Here is a 10,391-nt window from a genome sequence, read left to right as displayed (position 1 = left end):
TGGGGGGAGCCCAGCGCTGGTGGGGCACAGGAGGCCGGGGGGGCAGTGAGTGCCACGGGTCAGTGTGTTTGGGGGCACCATGGGGTGGGTGACAGGATGTGAGGAGGGGCAGGATGTGCCGGGGGGCACTGGAGGCGGTGGGGGTCAGAGGGGCAGCACAGGGCCATGAGGAGCTGGGGGCAGCTGGGAAATCTGTGCCCTGTGGGGGGGGTCCAAAGGCAGTGGGGAATGGCAGTGGGGGGTGCTGAGCCTGGCGGGGTCCTGCAGCCCCTCCTGGCCCCCCCTGCCCCATCGCATCCCGGCCACCCGCCCCTCCTGACTGATGGAGGACCCCGAGTGAGACTACGGCCACCACCGAGCTGCAGGGGGACAGCTGTCCTGGTGACACCCCGAGCCCCCAGCCCCTGGAGGGGCACTGGCCCTGCCTCTCCCTCCCCCGGTACCCTGGGCTGCACCCCCAGCGGGGGGGCCAGCAGGGCGAGGGGGGGGTTCTGCCCCTCTGCTCCGCTCTGGGGAGACCCCCCCAGTGCTGCCTCCAGCTCTGGGGCCACCAACATCCCAAGGACACGGCGCTGTTGGAGGGGGCCAGAGGAGGCCACGGAGATGCTGGGAGGGCTGGAGCCCCTCTGCTGGGAGGGGGGGCTGAGAGAGTTGGGGGGGGTTCAGCCTGGAGAAGAGAAGGCTCCGGGGAGACCTTGGAGCCCCTTCCAGTCCCTCAAGGGGGGGGCTCCAGGAAAGCTGGGGAGGGACTCTGGATGAGGGAGGGGAGCCCTAGGAGGAGGGGGAAGGGTTTGACCCTGAAAGAGGGGAGATGGAGCTGAGCTGTGGGGAAGAACTTGTTTGGTGGGAGGGTGGTGAGAGCCTGGCCCAGGTTGGGCAGAGAAGCTGTGGCTGCCCCATCCCTGGAGGGGTTCAAGGGCAGGTTGGAGGGGGCTTGGAGCAACCTGGTGTGGTGGGAGGTGTCCCTGCCCAGGGCAGGGGGTGGTACTGGGGGGGTTTAAGGTCCCTTCAACCCAGACCACCCTGTGATTCCGTGCTTCTCTCCGTGCTTCCACCCCCTCCCGGGCAGGGCAGTCCCAGCCCCCACGATGGCAGCGCTGAACCCTGGGGCTCTGTTTGCTCCGTTCCCAGAGGTGGCAGTGCCACCCGTCCTGTGGGACCACGCCAGGGCAGCAGCAGGCACCGGGCAGCCACCATCCACGGGCAATGCCCCCCCCAGCCCCCGTCCCACCGGCCATCAGTGCCACAGGCAGACACCCCTACTCTGCCCCTCTCCCTGCTCAGGGGTGGGTGCCCCTCCCCAGCTCTTTGGGGGCTCACGAGAGGGGGCTGCACCCCCAGAACGGCTGTGAGGAGCCCCCCGTGTCCACCTGCACCTTCCTGGAGGAGACGGGCGGGAAGGGGAGCCCCTGTCCTGGGTGTCAGGGTCTAACCCCAACCAGCAATTAGAACCACGCAGCCCCTCTCACCCCCCCCCCCGGCCTTTATCCCCTCCTGAGAAGGGTGGAGAGAAGAGGGGAGAGGGGGAAAGAAGGGGGAAAGAGGAAAAGGACCAAACTCATGAGTTGAGTTAAAGAGAGTTTAATAGAAATAATACCAGAGAAGGAAAAATAACGATAACAATGAGAGGGGTCACTCACCGCCCGGTGAATCGGCGCCGTCCCGAGCAGCCACTGCGTGTTCCCACCCCCCTTTCCCATCCCGAGCGTGACGCCCGCGGCAGGGACATCCCTCTGGCCACCCCATCCTTCTGCGGGAAGCTGAAAGAAATGTCCTCGAAAAGTATAAACATCGCTTAGCAACAACTACAGCAATACGCGTTACTGGCGTTCCTCTCACAGTTAGAGCTATCGCTGGAGAGAAAATGAACGGTTTCCCAGCTGAAACCAGGACACGGGGACAGGACTCGGGGACAGGACTCGGGGACAGGGCGCTGTTTTCCAGCAGTCCTGGTTGGTGGCAGCAGGCAGACACGGCCAGGTGGCACGGCACGACCCTTCCAGCGCCCCGAGATGTGGGTCCTGGGGGAGCGTAGGGGGAGACATCCACCCTGTGAAGCTCTGGCTCCCCTGGGAAATGCCACCGGCTGATGTGGGGCTCAGCAGCACCCCGTTAGCGGGAGGGGGGGGGGACAGGGGCACAGAGCCCCCCAGGGCTGGGGCCATTCCCCTCTCGGGCCTGGCTGCTGCTCCCGCCCCCGGCCCCCTCCCTCAGTGGGGGCTGCGGCACACGCTGCTGCCCACAGCACACCCCAGTGGTCCCCAGTGCTCCCAGTATACCCCAGGGCACACCAGTGGTCCCAGTGCTCCCAGCACACACCAGTGCTCCCTACACACTCCAGTGCAACCTCAGTGCTCCCAGCACACCTCAGTGCACCCCAATGGTACCAGTGCAACCCAGTACAAGCCCAGTGCTCCCAGTGCAGCCCAATGCTCCCAGTAGACTCCAGTGCACCCCAGTGCTCCTCAGTTCTCCCAGTACCCTCCGGCACACCCCAGTACTCCCAGTGCAGCCCAATGTTGCCTGTGCACCCCAGCACAACTCCAATGCTCCCAGTATGCTCCAGCACACCCCAGTGCATCCTAGTGCACACCAGCTCACCCCAGTGCTCCCAGCACACCCCAGTGCTCCCAGTGCAGCCCAATGCTCCCAGCACACTCCAGTGCACCCCAGTGCTCCCAGCACACCTCACCACTCCCAGTACACTCTGGCACACCCCAGTACTTCCAGTGCAGCCCAATGTTGCCAGTGCACCCCAGTACAACCCCAATGCTCCAGCATACCCCAGTGCATCCTAGTTCTCCCAGCGCACTCCAGCACACCCCAGTGCTCCCAGTGCAGCCCAATGTTGCCAGTGCACCCCAGTACAACCCCAATGCTCCAGCATACCCCAGTGCATCCTAGTTCTCCCAGCGCACTCCAGCACACCCCAGTGCTCCCAGTGCAGCCCAATGTTGCCAGTGCACCCCAGTACAACCCCAATGCTCCAGCATACCCCAGTGCATCCTAGTTCTCCCAGCGCACTCCAGCACACCCCAGTGCTCCCAGTGCAGCCCAATGTTGCCAGTGCACCCCAGTACAACCCCAATGCTCCAGCATACCCCAGTGCATCCTAGTTCTCCCAGCGCACTCCAGCACACCCCAGTGCTCCCAGTGCAGCCCAATGTTGCCAGTGCACCCCAGTACAACCCCAATGCTCCAGCATACCCCAGTGCATCCTAGTTCTCCCAGCGCACTCCAGCACACCCCAGTGCTCCCAGTGCAGCCCAATGTTGCCAGTGCACCCCAGTACAACCCCAATGCTCCAGCATACCCCAGTGCATCCTAGTTCTCCCAGCGCACTCCAGCACACCCCAGTGCTCCCAGTGCAGCCCAATGTTGCCAGTGCACCCCAGTACAACCCCAATGCTCCAGCATACCCCAGTGCATCCTAGTTCTCCCAGCGCACTCCAGCACACCCCAGTGCTCCCAGCACACCCCAGTGCTCCCAGTGCAGCCCAATGCTCCCAGTAGACTCCAGTCCCCGGCCCCCCCTCTGCCCCCGGCCCCGCTGGGCCCCGCTCCCGGCACCGCCCCGGCCCCAGCGTAATCCCAGCTCAGCACCGAGCGCTGCCGCCCAACATCAGTCACAGGATGGTTTGGGTTGAAGGCACCTTAACCCCCCCCAGTGCCACCCCCTGCCCTGGGCAGAATCACAGAATCTTCATGGTTGGAAAGGACCTCTGAGGTCACCCACCAGCTCACCCCAGTGCTCCCAGCACACCCCAGTGCTCCCAGTGCAGCCCAATGCTCCCAGCACACTCCAGTGCACCCCAGTGCTCCCAGCACACCTCACCACTCCCAGTACACTCTGGCACACCCCAGTACTTCCAGTGCAGCCCAATGTTGCCAGTGCACCCCAGTACAACCCCAATGCTCCAGCATACCCCAGTGCATCCTAGTTCTCCCAGCGCACTCCAGCACACCCCAGTGCTCCCAGCACACCCCAGTGCTCCCAGTGCAGCCCAATGCTCCCAGTAGACTCCAGTGCACCCCAGTGCACCTCAGTTCTCCCAGTACACTCCGGCACACCCCAGTACTCCCAGTGCAGCCCAATGTTGCCAGTGCACCTCAGTACAATCCCAGTGCTCCCAGTATGCTCCAGCATACCCCAGTGCATCCTAGTTCTCCCAGCACACTCCAGTGCACCCCAGTGCTCCCAGCACACCTCAGTGCACCCCAATGGTACCAGTGCACCCCAGTACAACCCCAGTGCTCCCAGTGCAGCCCAATGCTCCCAGCACATCTCACCACTCCCAGTACACCCCGGCACATGCCGATGGTGCCAGTGTACCCCAGTACAACCCCAGTGCTCCCAGTATACTCCAGCATACCCCAGTGCATCCTAGTGCTCCCAGCTCACACTAGTGCTCCCAGTGCAGCCCAATGCTCCCAGTAGACTCCAGTGCACCCCAGTGCACCTCAGTTCTCCCAGTACACTCTGGCACACCCCAGTACTTCCAGTGCAGCCCAATGTTGCCAGTGCACCCCAGTACAACCCCAATGCTCCCAGTATGCTCCAGCATACCCCAATGCATCCCAGTGCAGTCCAATGCTCCCAGCACACTCCAGTGTACCCCAGTGCTCCCAGTACACCTCAGTGCTCCCAGCACACCTCAGTGCTCCCAGCACACTCTGGTGCTCCCAGTGGAGCCCAATGCTCCCAGCACATATGGGCAGAATCACAGAATCTTCATGGTTGGAAAGGACCTCTGAGGTCACCCAGTCCAACCACACACACAAACACCCCCACAGTCTCGGGCACCAGAGCATGCCCTGAAGAGCCACGTCTACACGTTTCTTCAACACCTCCAGGGATGGTGACTCCACCACCTCCCTGGGCAGGCTCTTCCAGTGCCTGACCACCCTCTCAGGAAAGTCATTCTTCCTGATACCTCATCTAAACCTCCCCTGCCCCAACTTCAGACCATTTCCTCTGCTCCTGTCGTTATTCCCTTGGGAGAAGAGGCCAACCCCCACCTCTCTACACCCTCCTTTCAGGGAGCTGTAGAGGGCAATGAGGTCTCCCCTCAGCCTCCTCTTCTCCAAACTCTAGTGCTCCCAGTGCAGCCCAATGCTCCCAGCACATCTCACCACTCCCAGTACACCCCGGCACATGCCGATGGTGCCAGTGTACCCCAGTACAACCCCAGTGCTCCCAGTATACTCCAGCATACCCCAGTGCATCCTAGTGCTCCCAGCTCACACTAGTGCTCCCAGTGCAGCCCAATGCTCCCAGTAGACTCCAGTGCACCCCAGTGCACCTCAGTTCTCCCAGTACACTCCGGCACACCCCAGTACTCCCAGTGCAGCCCAATGTTGCCAGTGCACCCCAGTACAACCCCAATGCTCCCAGTATGCTCCAGCATACCCCAATGCATCCCAGTGCAGTCCAATGCTCCCAGCACACTCCAGTGTACCCCAGTGCTCCCAGTACACCTCAGTGCTCCCAGCACACCTCAGTGCTCCCAGCACACTCTGGTGCTCCCAGTGGAGCCCAATGCTCCCAGCACATCCCAGTGCTCCCAGTGCAGCCCAATGCTCCCAGCACACCCCAGTGCTCCCGGCTTCAGCCTGGGGAGGGCAGTGCGGGTGCCAGCCCCTGCCCCAGCAGCGATGCCCTGTGTCCCTCTGGCCCCAGCCCACGTTGGCCCCAGGGCTGAGCCCTGCCCAGCCCCCAGACACTACCTCCCCCCCACAACCCACCCTGCCCCACAGACCCTCCCCCTCGAGGTGAGGCCTCACCAGTGCCCAGTCCAGAGGCACCATCACTGCCCTGCTCCTGCTGGCCATGCTGCTCCTGACACAGGCCAGGATGCTGGTGGCCTTCTTGGCCACCTGGGCACACTGCTGGCTCCTGTTCAGCCCACAGTCCACCAACACCCCCAGGTCCTTTTCTGCCAGGCAGCTCCAGCCACTCTGCCCCCAGCCTGGAGCGCTGCAGGGGGTTGGTGGGACCCAAATGCAGGACCCAGCACTTGGCCTTGTTGAACCTCATCCCATTGGCCTCGGCCCATCCATCCAGTCTGTCCAGGTCCCTCTGTAGAGCCTTCTGACCCTCAAGCAGATCAACACTCCACCTAGTTTGGTGTCATCTGAAAACTGAGGGTGCACTCAATCCCCTTATCTAGATCATCAATCAAGATATTAAACAAGACTGGCCCCAGCACCAAGCCCTGAGGGACACCACTGGTGACCGACCACCAACTGGATCTCACCCCATTAATCACAACTCTCTGGGCACGGCCACCCAGCCAGTTTTTTACCCAGTGAAGGGTACACTTGTCCACACCATGATTTGCCAGTTTCTCCAGGAGAACACTGTGGGAGATGGTGTCAAAGGCCTTACCAAAGTCCAGGTGGACAACATCCACAGCCTTCCCCTCATGGAGAAAGCGGGTCACATGGTCATAGAAAGAGATCAAGTTGGTTAAGCAGGACCTCCCTTGCATAAACCCAGGCTGGGTGGCCCTGACCCCTTGCCTGCCCTGCTCTTGCCATGAGAGCTCACTCAAGTTGATCGTCTCCATGATCTTTCCCGGTACCGAGGTCAGGCTGATGAGCCTGGAGTTCCCCAGATCCTCCTTCTGGCCCTTCTTGTAGATGGGCATCACATTGGCCACCCTCCAGTCCTCAGGTACCTCTCCTGTTGACCAGGACTGTTGATAGATGGAGAGAAGCTTGGTGAGCTCTCCCACCAGCTCCCCGAGTACCCTTGGGTGCATCCCATCCAGGCCCCACAGCCTTACACGGGTCTGGGTGCAGAAGCAGCATCATTAACTGCTTCCTCCTGGATTAGGGATCCTCCTGGATCATTAACTGCTTCCTCCTGGCTGCCCCAGCCCTGGAGGGGTTCAAGGCCAGGTTGGAGGGGGCTTGGAGCAGCCTGGTCTGGTGGGAGGTGTCCCTGCCCAGGGCAGGGGGTGGCACTGGGGGGGGTTAGGGTGCCTTCCCACCCAAACCAGTCTGTGATTCGATCACTGTGGGTGCCCTGACCTCAGCACCAAGCCCCCAGCACCCACCAGAGCAGCTGGATCCCATCTGTCCCCAACGTTTATTGTGCAGCAAAGGGCATGGGGCAGCATTTGTCTGTGGGGGAGGAGGATGGGGGGGGAAGCTGGCCCAGCCCTGTCCCCCTGCTCTGGGTGCTGTCACAGCCCCTTGAGGGGTGGCAGCGGGGGGGCCACCAGCGAGTCCTCACGAGCCCGACTGCCCCTTGGCCAGGAGAAGGTCCAGGTAGGCCCCAGAGATGAGGTCCTGCTCCTCGATCCCCAGCTCCTTCATCAGCTGCTGGGCCACGCGCTCGCCGTCCTCCACTGTCTGCTCCTCCGTCAGCACCACCTGTGGGCACGGGGAGGGTGAGCCCAGGCCCCCCAGGGATGGCCCCCACACCCCAGCAAGGCCCCACCATCCTGGTTTCACCTGGGACTGAGTTAGTTTTCTTTCCAGGAGGCACCATGTTTCAGATTTGGTATGAAAGGAGTGTCAATAACACATATTGGTTCAGTTGTTGCTGGGTGATGTTCATACTATTCAGGGACCTTTCTCAGGTTCCCACAGAAGCTGGGGAGGAGCACGGACAGAAGGATGGAAGGGCCAGTGAGATGTTCTGTACCACAGACCTCGAGCTTGGTGGAGAAATGGGGGGTGGCCGGGGGTGGGAGTTTGTGATCCCTGCTGGGATGGGCTGGGGAACCGACCATCGGGTGGTGAGAGTGACTTGTGCTGGGTTACTGCATCTCCTAAGTTCTTTTACCATTACTATTATTATTTATTATCATTAATATTGTTATTTTCTTTCTTCTGTTATTGGTCTAATAACCCACCAGGTTTTTTCCCTTCCCTTTCTTTCCCCTCCCCTTCCCTCCCCTCCTCTTCCCTTCCCCTTCTCTTTCCCCTTCCCTCCCCTCCTCTTCCCTTCCCCTATCCCCTTCCCTTATTGCCTTCCCTTTTCCCCTACCCCCTTCCCCTGTCCCCTTCCCTTACCCCCTTCCCTTCCCCTTTCCCCTGCCCCTTCTTTCCACCCGCCCGTGGGGAAGTGGGAGATCTGTGGAAGTGGCTCCGTGGTCCCAGCTGCCAGCTGGGATGAAGCCAGACCCCCCCCTCACCTCCAGCTCCAGGAAGTCCCCCAGCCCCTCCACGCTGTCCAGGTGCACCCGGGTCTGTCCCACGAGGTAGAGGAGTCTCTCCTTCCTCACCACACCCAGCACGCCCAGCGCCTGCCCCAGCACCGCCTGCGATGGAGAGGAGCTGGGAAGGGGCAGCCACAGCACCAGGCCATGCCAGGGGGGCAAAGCCAAGGGCAGGAGCCCCCCGTGAGGCAGGGAACAGCCAGCACCCCTGGGTGTGCTGTCCCGGGCCCCCCCAGTGCTCACCTCCAGCCCGTCGGGGTCGTCTGTGGGGGTGATGCTGAAGCAGGAGAGCTTGGGGCCGGCGGCGTCGGGGCGCTCATAGAAAATCAGCTCCCCCCGGCCATCCTGGGGAGGGACAGAGCCAGCAGGAGAGGCAGGGTCAAGGTCAGGCAGGAGAGGAAGGGTCAAGTTGGGTCAGAATCAGGGTGGGCAGAAGAGGCAGGGTCAGGACCAGACAGTCAAGAGAGGGTCAAGGAAGGTCAGGAAACATCAGGGTCATGGTCAGGCAGGGTCATGGAGGGTCAGGGTCATGAGGAGGGTGGGCAGAAGAGGCAGGGCCCAGGAGGGTCAGCGTCAGGATCAGGGTGGGCAAAAGGGGCAGGGTCCAGGAGGGTCAGGATTGAAGGTCAGAGTGAAGGAGTGCTAGGAAGGGTCAGGGTCAAGGAGGCCAGGCCGGGGTCAGGCAGAAGAAGCAGGATCAGGGTCAGGAGCAGGCAGTCAAGAGAGAATCAAGGAAGGTCAGGGAGCATCAGGGTCACGACTAGGCAGGGTCCAGGAGGATCTCGGTCACAGGCAGGCAAGACAGGGTCAGGGTCAGGAGGATGAGGGTGGGCAGAAGAGGCAGGGTCCAGGAGGGTGAGGGCCAGGAAGGGTCAAGGAATCATAGAATCATCAAGGTTGGAAAAGACCCCTGGGATCATCGAGTCCAACCATCAACCCCACTCCACAAAGTTCTCCCCTACACCATATCCCCCAACACCACATCTAAACGACTCTTAAACACATCCAGGGATGGTGACTCAACCCCCTCCCTGGGCAGCCTGTTCCAGTCTCTGACCACTCCTTCTGTGAAGAATTGTTTCCTAATGTTCAGTCTAAACCTCCCCTGCTGCAGCTTTAAGCCATTCCCTCTTGTTCTATCACTAGTTACTTGCGAGAAGAGACCAGCACCAGCCTCTCTACAGTGTCCTTTCAAGTAGTTGTAGAGAGTGATGAGGTCTCCCCTCAGCCTCCTCTTCCTCACACTAAACAGCCCCAACTCCCTCAGCTGCTCCTCATACGATTTGTTTTCCAGCCCCCTCACCAGCTTCGTTGCCCTCCTCTGCACTCGCTCCAGCACCTCCAGATCTCTCTCGGATTGAGGTGCCCAAAACTGGACACAACACTCCAGGTGTGGCCTCACCAGTGCCGAGTACAGGGGCACAATCACCTCCCTACTTCTGCTGGTCACACTATTTCTAATACAAGCCAGGATGCCGTTGGCTTTCTTGCCCCCCTGGGCACACGGCCGGCTCATATTCAGCCGCTTGTCAATGAGAACCCCCAGGTCTCTTTCCTCCAGGCAGCTCCAGCCACACTTCCCCCAGCCTGTAGCGCTGCAGGGGGTTGTTGTGGCCCAAGTGCAGGACCTTGCACTTGCCCTTGTTGAAACTCATTCCATTGGCATTGGCCCAGTGATCCAATCTATCTAGATCCCCCAGGATGCGACTGGCCTTCTGGGCTGCAACTGCACCCACAGAATCACAGAATCTTCTAGGTTGGAAGGGACCTTAAAGATCATCTTGTCCAACCGTCAACCTCACTGACAAAAATAGACACCCACACAACAAACAAGGAGCATCATCACTAAACCCTAGCACAACTTGAAGCCGTTACCCCTTGTCCTATCATCTGTAACTTGGAAGAAGAGACCGACCCCTGTCTCTCTACACCCTCCTTTCAGGTACTTGTACAGAGCGATAAGGTCTCCCCTCAGCCTCCTCTTCCCCAGACTGAACACCCCCAGCCCCCTCAGCCTCTCCTCGTAAGACATGTGCTCCAGACCCCTCCCCAGCCTCGTTGCCCTTCTCGATCCCCAGGATGTGACTGGCCTTCTGGGCTGCAACTGCACCTGCCTGCTCATGGCCAGCTCCCTCATCGGGGAGGCTCAGGCAGGTCCTGGGTCCACCAGGCCGAGCCAAGCCCACACCGAGCCAGGCCCACACCGAGCCAGGCCCACAC

This window comes from Calidris pugnax, unplaced genomic scaffold (assembly GCF_001431845.1).
Source record: "Calidris pugnax isolate Ruff unplaced genomic scaffold, ASM143184v1 scaffold459, whole genome shotgun sequence".
NCBI lineage: Eukaryota > Metazoa > Chordata > Aves > Charadriiformes > Scolopacidae > Calidris > Calidris pugnax.
This window is presented reverse-complemented; position numbering follows the sequence as displayed.